This window comes from Ovis aries, chromosome 17 (genome assembly GCF_016772045.2).
Source record: "Ovis aries strain OAR_USU_Benz2616 breed Rambouillet chromosome 17, ARS-UI_Ramb_v3.0, whole genome shotgun sequence".
Classification (NCBI taxonomy): Eukaryota; Metazoa; Chordata; class Mammalia; order Artiodactyla; family Bovidae; genus Ovis; species Ovis aries.
This window is the reverse complement of record NC_056070.1, coordinates 29,647,131-29,660,202: the sequence shown is the minus strand read 5'-3', so window position 1 is coordinate 29,660,202 and position 13,072 is coordinate 29,647,131. Positions and strand designations below refer to the sequence as shown.

General features: G+C 39.3%; 1 pseudogene; it reads left to right on the top strand.

Moving 5' to 3' along the window:
• Nucleotides 1-8,003: 8,003 nt before the first annotated feature.
• Nucleotides 8,004-8,762, top strand: LOC101119757 (peptidyl-prolyl cis-trans isomerase A-like; annotated as a pseudogene).
• Nucleotides 8,763-13,072: the final 4,310 nt, after the last annotated feature.

Sequence of the window (13,072 nt, the reverse complement as noted above, 5' to 3'; positions counted from 1 at the left end):
GAGGCTAACATATAAAAGTAGCTGAGAAGAAGTAAGTGAGTAGTGTAATAGTCAACATTCTTGGTTGTGAACAGCAAAATCAATTCCAGATAGTCCAGCTAAATTAAACAAAAAATGGATTTATTAAAAAAACATTAGGTGGCTGGAGGAATTTCCAGGATTACTGGAAAACACAATTGATATTTCATTGCCATGAAATATTACAGCCATGAACAGTATAGCTAAGAAAAATGGCTAACCTCTTTAAACAATTATTCTAGGAGAAGCACATCCCTACTATCTGCTGCCACTTAACATGCCCCAACCCTGAACCTGATGTCAAAATCTGTGCCACTGATGCCCCAGAAGACTAAGACAATTTGACTACTGATATTACTGGATAAATCAACAAATTTCCCAGTGCAAGGCCAACACTACAAGTCTTGTGTGGCTAAATCTGTTTGGCAAAGCACAGATCATATGTTTTTGCTCTAGCTGCAAAGGAGTCTGGTGAATGTAATTTTTATATCTTACTTTTGGAAGGCAGAATTGACAGTGTGGAAAACTATAAAGATATAAGAATGATTTTGGGCAGCCACAAGTGATACATTTCCAACATAGATTTGTGTTGTAGAAAAGGGGACCTGTTGATTTCATGTAAATTCCTTGATTTAGTTGTACCTAAGCCTGGAAAAGGTCAGTTTTCATTCCAATCCCAAAGAAAGGCAATGCCAAAGAATGCTCAAACTACTGCACAATTGCACTCATCTCGCATGCTAGTAAAGTAGTGCTGAAAATTCTCCAAGCCAGGCTTCAGCAATACGTGAACCGTGAACTTCCAGATGTTCAAGCTGGATTTAGAAAAGGCAGAGGAACCAGAGATCAAATTGCCAACATCTGCTGGATCATGGAAAAAGCAAGAGAGTTCCAGAAAAACATCTATTTCTGCTTTATTAACTATGCCAAAGCCTTTGACTGTGTGGATCACAATAAACTGTGGAAAATTCTGAAAGAGATGGGAATACCAGACCACTTGACTTGCCTCCTGATAAACCTATATGCAGTTCAGGAAGCAACAGTTAGAACTGGACGTGGAACAACAGACTGGTTCCAAATAGGAAAAGGAGTATGTCAAGGCTGTATATTGTCACCCTGCTTATTTAACCTATATGCAGAGTCCATCATGAGAAACGCTGGACTAGAAGAAGCACAAGCTGGAATCAAGATTGCCGGGAGAAATAGCAATAACTTCAGATATGCAGATGACACCACCCTTATGGCAGAAAGTGAAGAGGAACTAAAAAGCCTCTTGATGAAAGTGAAAGAGGAGAGTGAAAAAGTTGGCTTCAAGCTCAACATTCAGAAAACAAAGATCATGGCATCTGGTCCCATCACTTCATGGGAAATAGATGGGGATACAGGGGAAACAGTGTCAGACTTTATTTTTGGGGCTCCAAAATCACTGCAGATGGTGACTGCAGCCATGAAATTAAAAGACGCTTACTCCTTGGAAGGAAAGTTATGACCAACCTAAATAGCATATTCAAAAGCAGAGATATTACTTTGCCAACAAAGGTCCGTCTAGTCAAGGCTATGGTTTTTCCAGTAGTCATGTATGGATGTGAGAGTTGGACTGTGAGGAAAGCTGAGTGCGGAAGAACTGATGCTTTTGAACTGTGGTGTTGGAGAAGACTCTTGAGAGTCCCTTGGACTGTAAGGAGATCCAACCAGTCCATCCTAAAGGAAACTAGTCCTAAGTGTTCATTGGAAGGACTGATGCTGAAGGTGAAACTCCAATACTTTGGCCACCTCGTGTGAAGAGTTGACTCATTGGAAAAGACCCTGATGCTGTGAGAGATTGGGGGCAGGAGGAGAAGGGGACGACAGAGGATGAGATGGCTGGATGGCATTACCGACTCGATGGACATGAGTTTGATGAACTCCGGGGGTTGGTGATGGACAGGGAGGCCTGGCGTGCTATTATTCATGGGATCACAAGGAGTCAGACACGACTGAGTGACTTAACTGAACTGAACTGAAGCCTGCCCTTGGATCTTCTTGTTTTGTGAGAAGATAAGTTTCTTCATTTAGTTAACATAATTAACAGTTTTTTGGTTGATTCTATTAATATTTAATGTTTTTATAAGTATAGCTGGTTTTTTTTCCTTCTGATTTAAGCTCCACTATTACAATATCCTCTCAGTTGGTGTTCTACTCTAGGCCTGCCTTCTCTCCCTTTTGTTCATTTTCTTCTCTGGAGTTTTGGATACTCTTTCATCAATGTAAGCCTGTTCACTCTTCTGATTAAAACCCTCCTGACTTTCCATTGCCTTAGGATAAAAACATAGTGTTTGTACAGTGTACAGCTCTCTATAATCTGGCCCTCCTTTAGTTTATCTTTTTGCTGCTTCCTCTGATCACGTCTTAGTAGGCTTCATTTTATTCTCATTCATATCATGTTTTCTTTTCACTTTTATCTGTGCTTTTAGACTGTTTCTGTCTTCCTTACTGAGGGCTTAAGCCTGGGATACAGTCTCTCATTTCTGAGAGACTGTTCCAAAGAGGTAAGCAAAGGAAGAGACAGAATATATAGAGGTTTTTTTTGCAAAAACAATCAAACCAAAATAAAAACCAGGCAGTTGAACATCAAAGGATTACTGCTAATTAAAGAAAAACCACACACCTCTAGTTAATGAATTTTCTCCTTTTCTGTGTATGGAAAGATAGTGTACAAGAGTCTGGGCTTTTTTAAGCTATTCTTTTAATATGCATATTAGCTATCTTAAGCCAGTATCCTGTTATTTCAGTCCTGTGTTCCCCTCTGGGTGCTAATGAGGGTGGCTGCAGTTGCTGAAGGCTTTTGTCTGCAACATCCTTTGTTTACTGTAAAAGTCTTTGTTCAAGTCCTTGACTTTCTTCTCATTGGGGTTCTTGAGAGAATCAAATGATGTGTTCTGTAGAGGGTCTTCTGGTACAGTGGTCCCCAACCTTTTTGGCATCAGGGACTGGTTTTGTGGAGGACAGTTTTTCCATGACCAGAGTTGGGGTATGGTTTGGGGATAATTCAAGTGTATTACATTTATTATGCACTTTTTGTCTATTTGGGTTTCCCTGGTGGCTCAGAGGTTAAAGCGTCTGCCTCCAATGTGGGAGACCCGGGTTCGATCCCTGGGTCGGGAAGATCCCCTAGAGAAGGAAATGGTATCCCACTCCAGTATTCTTTCCTGGAGAATCCCATGGATGGAGAAGCCTGGTGGGGTATTATGTCTATTATTATTACTTTGTGATATATAATGAAATTATTATACAAGTCACCATAATGCAGAATCAGTGGGAGCCCTGAACTTGTTTTTCTGTAACTAGATGGCTCCATCCTGGCTGTGAAGGGAGACAGTGGTAACTGCTCTCCAGTGCTGACATTACTGCCTCAGCTCTACCTTGGATCATCATGTGTTAGATTCTCATAAGGAGTGGGCAACCAAGATCCCTCACATGCACAGTTCACAGTAGGATTTGCACCCCTGTGAAAATCTAATGCTGCTGCTGATCTGACAGGAGGTAGAGCTCCAGCAGTAATACAAGCCATGGATGAGTACATGCTAAATTGCTCAGTCATGTCCAACTCTTTGCAACCCGATGGACTGTAGCCCGCTTGGCTCCTCTGTCCATGGGATTCTCCAAGCAAGAATACTGCAGTGGGTTGCCATTTCCTCCTCCAGGGGATCTTCCTGATCCAGGTATTGAACCTGTGTCACCTGAATCTCTTGCATCGGCAGGCGGATTCTTTACAATTGAGCTACTTGATCTGACAGGAGGTGGAGCTCAGGCAGTAATGCTAGCAGTGGAGAGAAGCTGTAAATACAGATGAAGCTTAGCTTACTCACAGGCCAGTCACCTTCTGCTGTGCAATCTGGTTCCTAACAGGCCACAGACTGGTACTGGACTGTGGCCTGGGGGTTGGGGACCTCTGTTCTAATATAAAGGTGTACTCAGTTATCTTTTGCATGAGTCACAGTGCTGGGTTCTTCCCTGAGGTGAAGTCTTTGCTGCCCAAGGCAGGAGTGACTTAAACTCACAGTGCGTCTCCTATTTCATTAGATCTGTCCCACCTGATATGTCTCAGATGCTGGCTTTCCCCTTCCTGGAGTCACTAGAGCTGCATTGTGTCTTAAAAGGATGGACCATAAAAGCCTTTGTTAAGTTGTCCGTATACCCTTTATGTCTGTACTTATATCAGATTGTAAGCTCCTAGAGGAGCAGAGCCAAGTTGTTAACTCACATTCATGGTTCTAAATTCAGTGCAGTGAGCAGATCGGGTTTATCATCATCATGATGAAGAGGAGCTGGAAGATTTTTCTTCCATTATATTGAGTACAACTACTGAATTTTATAGGCTCCCTTGTAGAATTTTCTGGATGGTCTCTTCTTTTTCACTTGAATACCTTATTCCCCTGAAGTGAAATGCAGGATAGAGAGGTAAATGGTCTGAAAACAAATGTACTGTAATACATTCACTTTGGCTACAAAAATAAAACAACCCAAACCTAGTTTTTCTTGCAGTCTTTAAATCCAGATGGTAGTAAAATTTGACATTTCAATTCTGTTTGTGAAATTCATTTTGTTTTTAAATTGGGAAGAACCATAGAGCTAAAAATTGTCTGAAGTACTAGGAAGGCCTGGTGAGACCTCTTTAAGAGTGTTATTAATAAGGGCTTCGTATTTTAAAGTAAATTTAGAGGCACTGTAAATAGAGACTGCAAATAACTGTAATGATTGTGACTAAGGACCCTGATATCAGGCGGTAGTGTGCTGCCCCATACCTAAGATGAAAAAGGCAGAGGACTGGCTTGGACAATGGAGGGAAAAGAGAAATCTGGACAAAATTAGAGACAGTTTAGTAGCTAAATGTAGTTAATATTTTTTAGAGTTCTCATTTTTGTTTATAAGTCTCATTCCAAAAGATACGTTATTACACTCAACAAGTCTGTCTATAAAGTTCTAAAATTTAGATCATGTAAGGTCTCTTTATAAGTAAGTATTTATACTGTAAGGATCCAGTTTAATCAGTTAAGCTCAAGATTTAAGGGCCCAGTGTCCAGAGTGTTCAAAACCTGAAAAAAAAAATGACCCCCTTATACCTCTGCCCCTCCATTGACAAGGCTTGTTTCTGACTGGGTCTGATCTATATATATATCCCTGGAAGAAATCATAGAAATGAATCAGCAGCTATATGTTATAAGTAGTGTATCGATTAAGTTTGTTTTGGTTGAAAGTGAAGAAAGTTTAACCTAAATGATTTTAATTAAAAAAGGAGTTTATTGGCTTTTTAAACAGTCACAGTGGGGTGACTGGCTTAATTGTTGCTTGACACACATGCTCCAGAAATAGTGTCAAGGGCTGTGTCTTACCTCAGATTTTCTCTCTTCCATGTATAGATCTCATTCTTAGACAGAATTATCTGTTGGGACAGAGAATACTTCTCATTTTCAGCTGATGACCAAAAGCCCTGTTTCTGGTTCTCAATGCCTGCAGCAGGTCATATACTCATCCTTGAATCAGTCACTTTGTGTAAGAGAATTGAATCTGCTGATTAACTTAGTTCTGCCATGCCTTGCTCTCAAGTTAAGAGTGGGGACACGTCATTCAAATCACATGGTCTTAAGTTGGTGGGAAGGTAGTTCCTTTAGGGAGTTTCATGATGAATATAGGGGCCAATATGATAGATATCAGCTATAAATAATATTAAATTAAACTACTTGAAATTTTGATGGAATATTTACTTAATATTGACTGTTTACTGTGTGGTGGAACATGCGAAGATGAGTATGAAAGGTCTTCTCCTTAAGGTTTCTTATGGGGAAACCTGGGAAACCATCTAACTCTTAAAGTAAGGCTGCTATGAGAGCTTTATGTTTTCTAGCTCTGATATATTTAATTATAAGAGTCCAAGTACCTGACTGCTTTGATATATTGTAGGAAGCTACTTTCTCCTCACCTTTTCTCCAGGGAAGCACACATTCTCTGGAGATGGGAGAGAATAAGTTTTTTTGTATTCTCTCTTCCTTTTACGAACCACATTCTGCATATAGGCTAAAAGGAGAAAGAGTTATTTCTGGCATTGGACTGAAGGAAATTCCTCTGTGTTTATTGCTGCTGTATACATATACTGAACATTTTGAGTGCAGTGACAGTTATAGTTTCTTCCACTGGCTCTGGTTCATGTTCTTTTCTCTCTGATGATTTCTTCTCTGTTTTCTTCCATGTCTTTTCTCCTCCTCCATAAATGCATAATACATAAATGTGTGTGTGCGCATGTGTGTATAAACAGTTGATATGAGAATATTTAACAAATGGTATGTCATATTCATTTACTAATTAGAGTGGATGCCACCTATAAACAACCAGCGCAGTTGTAGTGGGACACAAAGCCTGTAAAGAAACAGAAACCATATCTGAGATGAGAAAGAGGAGATTCAGAGATACGAAGAAAAGTGTTAGGAAGCCAGTCAAGGGTGAGAGCAGAGAAGAATTAGGTTGTGAGAGAGAGCAAAGTGGAGAGGATGCTCAGTCTCAGAGCTACCTCCAAATTGAGAGGATTTCCTTTTCCCCAAGGGCTGTCTGTGCAAGTTCCTTTGAAATGCTGTTTCCCTTATTGCTCAATTGATTCTTCCGCTAAACCACCCTCTTCCCTTTAAAATCTACCTGAGGGACTTTGTTAGTAGAAACTAAAGCTAGCTGTCTAAAATGAGTGGAATCATACTATCTATAGTGTTTTTTAAATTGCTGTAACAACTTCGTCTTTCTCTTATCAATAGCAGACACCTCTCAGGTCAATAGATAACAGAACAATGTCATAGCTTTTGTGGCATCTGGTCTTTGTGTTATACCTCTATCTCTTATACCTCACATTCTCTCAGCCCCAGTTTTACTCCAGCCATTGCACAGGTGTTACCTTCCATGTACCTGCTTTACCTGTAACAGGTATTTCTGTTTCTGCCCTGGGTTTCTCATATCCTATATGGGAGATTCATGGGGACCCATTTAGCATTTGAGCATGGGCATACTTGAAGTATGAGGGAGTTAAACTTCATGGGAAAACCTTCACCAGTGGGGTATGAGAGTTGGTGGGTAAATGTTCCCTGATTCTATCTCCTGGAAAGGGACACTGTACATAATTCCTTAGAGGCCTCCAGTCAGATCAAGCTTCAATTTCCCATAGTTTCTGGTTTGGAAATAGACCTTTATATTGGATTTTCCTTCTTCCGGGTCCCATTCCTCCTGGTCCCTTACTACCATTCCCTGGGTTCATCTCTCAAAATAAATTACCTGAACTCAAGCCCTTTAGACTTCTACTTTATGTCCAGACCTAGTCTGAAACAGTTTTGCTTTGCCCTGGATGCATTCTTATTTATTATTTGCTTTTTAATGGACACGTTGATCATTTCCTTTTTTCATTGTTATAATCAATGTTGTGAGGAATGTTCTTATAAATACATCTTTGCATACTTGATACTTCTTTTCATAGAAAATATGACTATAAGTTAACTTGCTGAGTCTATTACTGATCAACAGGCACATACATTTTAAAGGCTTTTGATACATACTGGAGCAAAAACATTTGTATTTAACAGTTTCATATGTTTGTCAAAAAAAAATTAGCCACTAACCTGAGTGCATAATCTAAATGACTGATTAGATGTTCCATAACTATAAGCTAGCAGCTCAGTTGTGACTGAGATGGAGAGACTTGCTTCACTTGATCCAAATAAAACTTACTGCCAGATTCTTTGGGCTTAACTTTGTCCATCACACTTTGGGTCTTTTTAACACTATGGAGTAATAAGTGGCAAGAGATTAAAAATATTAAAATTTAATCAAGAGGCTCACTTTTAGATATTATAAGATGATCAGGCTAGTGATATCGCTGCTCAAGAAAGTTTTCAAAGACACGAAGACTTTTAATCTCTAATGCTGAAAATTTTAAGTTTACTACAAGAAAATTTTTCTTGAAAGAAAATAAAGGGGCCTTGCAGACGCCGCCACCCCGGAGCCTCCTTCACTGTCTAGCCATGGTCAACCCCACCGTGTTCTTCGACATCGCTGTCGACGGCGAGCCCTTGGGCCGCGTCTCTTTTGAGCTGTTTGCAGACAAAGTCCCGAAGACAGCAGAAAACTTTCGTGCTCTGAGCACTGGAGAGAAAGGATTTGGTTATAAAGGTTCCTGCTTTCACAGAATAATTCCGGGATTTATGTGCCAGGGTGGTGACTTCACACGCCATAATGGTACTGGTGGCAAGTCCATCTATGGCGAGAAATTTGATGATGAGAATTTCATTCTGAAGCATACAGGTCCTGGCATCTTGTCCATGGCAAATGCTGGCCCCAACACAAACGGTTCCCAGTTTTTCATTTGCACTGCCAAGACTGAGTAGTTGGATGGCAAGCATGTGGTCTTTGGCAAAGTTAAAGAGGGCATGAATATTGTGGAAGCCATGGAGCGCTTTGGGTCCAGAAACAGCAAGACCAGCAAGAAGATCACCATTGCTGACTGTGGACAAATCTAATAAATTTGACTTACGTTTTACTTAACCACCAGACCATTCCTTCTGTAGCCCAAGAGAGCACCCCTTCACCCCATCTGCTCGAAATATCCTATAATCTTTGTGCTCTCGCTACAGTTCTTTGGATTCCATATTTTCCTTATCCCCCTCCAAGTTTAGCTGGATTGCAAAGTTAAATTTATGATTATGAAATAAAAACTAAACAATTAAAAAAAAAATAAAGGGACACCAACAATTTAGATATCTCTGTGTCAGTATCACTGAAAAAGTCACAAGTGGCCCTATGTCTCTCTTCCTTGAAGATGCTGTCAGAGTTGACTGAAAGTAAGCCTCCTAAATTCTGAGTCCTTGGAAGAGGTGCCTCTCACCTTTTGCTTTACTGAAGTGACAATAAAGGGAAAGTTATCAAGTAAGCAAAGAAAATGGTGTAAGTGTTGATAGCATATCATATTAAATGCATTCTTATGATTGGACTACCTTGATTGCTTACATATAGTTTAGAATAATACACATAGTGGTGACTTATAGTTGACAATAGACAGTGATTGTAGGTTCCACAAAGGGGTGCTAAGTAGATGCTTGGTTAGAAGTATAGCTATTTTCACAGAAAAGAAAATCCTACTGACACTATTTTGACTTATAGCACTTCTTCCACTATCTTGACCTGCAATAAGTGTGTTGGGCATTAGCTCCTTAGTCAAGAGTGAAAATATTTGTAATGACATTGGTTCTCTGGGAAAACTAAAGTCTATTTACTTTATGTTGATTTAAAATAGCTTTTCCATGAACTTAACTCACATAAATGAAGAATTACTTGCCCTGCAATTTTTTTCTCTTTGTATAAATTTATAGGATATGTGGTTTAAAATATTAATACAGTTTAAAATTGCTTCTCTGTACTATTTCTGTTGATTAAATTTGGACAGAAGAGGTGGAGCCAGAACTTAGAAGCTGAGATATGACAGGAGTTTGAGATAGGCTATGTGGAGCCATTTAAAGCTTTCGAGACTTGAACTAATCAGAGCAAATCAGGATTTTCAAAACTATAATCTGGCCAGGATGTACATTTTAGGTTGAAAGAAAGTTGGGGGATCAGTTAAAAAACTGGCTTAGGTGATAAAGGCCTGAGCTCATTGTGCTGGCTCTAGAGGCAAACATAAATGAGATAAAGGAATAAAAGAGTCATTTGAAAGGATGCAGTGTGCTGAATAATAGAAGGACTGGGGAAAAATGGTCAGAAGGACTATAACTTTGTGTTTGAGTGACTAAGGGCAAGGACTTTGGCTTTTCCACCACTATATCTTTAGTGTCTAAATCAGTGCTTGGCACGGAGTAGATAAATATTTTCTAAAAGAGTGAAGGGCATTTATATCACCAAAAATGAGACGAAATTACCCATATGACCTTCTCAAATTAATTCCTCACTTGATATTTGTGAACCACCCACGTGGGACCCAGTGCAAATATTTACCAACCATATAATGTACACTTTTTCTTCCACCAGCAGACGTGATTTGGCAGATTTGTTTTGTAACATGTACATCATGTCAGCTTTTCAACTTCCTCTAGGAGTGAATTTTAGTCTCTCTAAGGGGTAATGCTTATACGACTCTTTCATCTTTGGAACAACAAAGTGATTTTCTCGTCGACCTGGCTGTTTATTTACTTCCTCATGAAGTCATGAAGAGCAACATGTTGCAATAGTATTTGCTTGTTTTGCATGGTATACGGAAACTGGAAGGAAAGGATTGACTTGCAGGGAAGAAGCCTATGGAGCCAGAGTTTATGCCTACAAAATTACTCATTAAACAAGGGTTATGGAATGGAAGGATGATCTAGAGAGCTAAAGTCCTATCCTCAAGAAACTCAGGTGGAGGAGGCCAAAATAGTATGGTAGAAACAACCTATGCAGAAAATAAAGAAATCTCAAGTGACAAGTCTCAAAGACCCTTTCCTGCCTCTTATTTTCTTCATATGTTAGAAAAAAGTCTTGAGTTAGGTACTGTTAGATTGCTTCCAGCCCTAAAGTCTACTATTCTTTTTCTAACCTTCAGTGCATTGATAAAAATATCTATTCTTCACGGTGGCTTCTGTTCAATTTCCTTCTGAATACTTATCCCGTGTTCCATGTTCCTTTTAGCACTTGCTTTAAGCCCTTACCAAACATTTTCACTTATGGAACATTTTCACTATGTTCTGTAGCTTGTTATCATGGCAGCAACTCCTGCTCATTTTGTTAAGATTTGATTACTTAGTCTAAGTCAGACAACACAGCAGTTGTGTTTGGAACAGCTAGTTTGATAGGGTTGTAAAAGGTATCCAGAAATTTGTTAAGAGCTGCCTCAGAACAAATCAGTTTGTCTGCCCTTAGCTACTGTTTATAACCTGAATATTTACACTCTCACCATATTTCTCCTTGAGCCACATTATTCCACTGAGGATTTGGGGACTGTGGTTGGCCCTTTCAACTCTAGTCCATCTCTTGAACCAACTTTTTTACCTAATGCCACATGGCACATAGTCCTATAATAAGTGTTATTAAAAGTAAGCAGGTTTCTTGTTAGGTGGCATCTCCTACTTGCTGTAAGAGAAGGTCTGAGTTCTTTCTCATATTCTTGATTCAACAGATTTATTATCAGATCACTGTCTATTCTGTTTTTTGAAAGACCACTACATTTCTGAAAAAATTCCTAAATAAATATACATAGTATTGTTGACCTCAGATTTCTTCATATTTATTAGATTTGAATGGTAGAGCTTAACAAGGATGGCATAGATTTCCATTGACAAAGTAGTACAGTGTCTGTGGGGGATTGATTCCAGTACCCCACAGATACCAAAATCTGTGGTTATTCAAGTCACTTATGTAAAATGGTTTAGTATTTACATGTGACTTACACATATCCTCCTATATATTTTATTATTTATTTACTTTTTTTTTTTTTTTTTTTTTACTGTGTTGTGTGACTTGTGAGATCTTACTTCCCTAACCTGGGATTGAACCTGGATCCACCTGCAGTACAAGTGTGGAGTTCTAATCAGTGGACTGCCAGGGAATTCCCTCATCTTACATATTTTAAATCATCTCTGAATTACTTATAACACCTAATACAATGTAAATGCTGTGTAATTAGTTGCTGGCACATGGAAAATTAAATTTTGTGTTTTAGAACTTTCTGGAATTTGGGGAAAATATTTTAATATGCAGTTGGTTGAAACCACACATGCTGAACCAGTGGATATGGAGTGCCTACTGTGCTGGTTATAAATTATTTGTAAAGATTGAATAGAGATGCAGGGTTTCAGTAGAACTTTCAACCTTTGCCAATAAATGCAGTGGTGTTGACTCCTTTTAAAAAGGTGCTTTAAAAAAAAAAAGACATGAAAATAGCATACAAGTGCTTAAAGGTACTAAAGACCCAAGGGAAAGTGTTACTCCTTTCTCTTTGGTTGTTGTTTGGATGCTCAAGTCACTGTGTGGGTTAGTAGCTGTCTCATTTGTTGTTGTTGTTGTTCAGTTGCTCAGTTGTGTCTGACTCTTTGTGACCCCATGGACTGCAGCATGCCAGGCTTCCCTGTCATTTACCATCTCCTGGAGTTTGCTCAAACCCATGTCCATCAAATCAGTGATGCCATCCGACCATCTCATCCTCTGTGTTCCCTTCTCCTGCCTTCAGTCTTTCCCAGCCTCAGGTTCTTTTCTAATGAGTTCGCTCTTCGTATCAGGTGGCCAAAGTATTGGAGCTTCAGCTTCAGCATCAGTCCCTCCAGGGAATATTCAGGATTGATTTTCTTCAGGATTGACTTGGCTTGATCTTGCAGTGCAAGGGACTTATGTGAGCTGTCTCATTTATGAAGTTCCAGTGGGGACTCTTGTTAATGAATCCCTCATTCAAATAAGAGAACAACTAAGGCTTTCATTTTAGGAGCTTGTTTCTTAGGGGAACTAATTTACCCCTTGATAAATTTCTCATAGGGAAGTGGAGGTTTGGAGAATGCTTATATTCACATACATGGCATGGGCTTTTTAAATATCTAGACAAAAATAAATCTTATTAAGACTGGATTCCTTAAAGGGTGCCTGCTTTGGTAGTCTGTAGTCTAATAGAGCCCACACAGCCCAATTGTCTGTGATTGGAGATTTCTTTACTGTCTAGTCTCATTCAAGTTCACATGCTGCTGAGGGCTACCCTTTCATGAACCACTGCTCCTCTGGGTGTCATGCACTTAGAAGTTTCCTAGGATATCCCTTAAGACGCATTTCATATGGAATTCAGCATGCTTTGAGGCATGAGTGGGTATCTATCTGTTAGATGTTTCGAGGATCATGTGTCAGCGTTTGTCAATAGTGTATTTTCACTCTGAAGTTTCTTAGCATGGCTGACACATGGTTTTCATTAGTATGATATTGATTAGTTAATGAGTATTGGCTCAGCTTCCATGTGTTTCTCTGGTATTAATTACCATGTGGTTCTTCCAGGTCCATTTTAGTTGTTTACAAAAAAATAATCACCTGCACCACTATTTTCCTC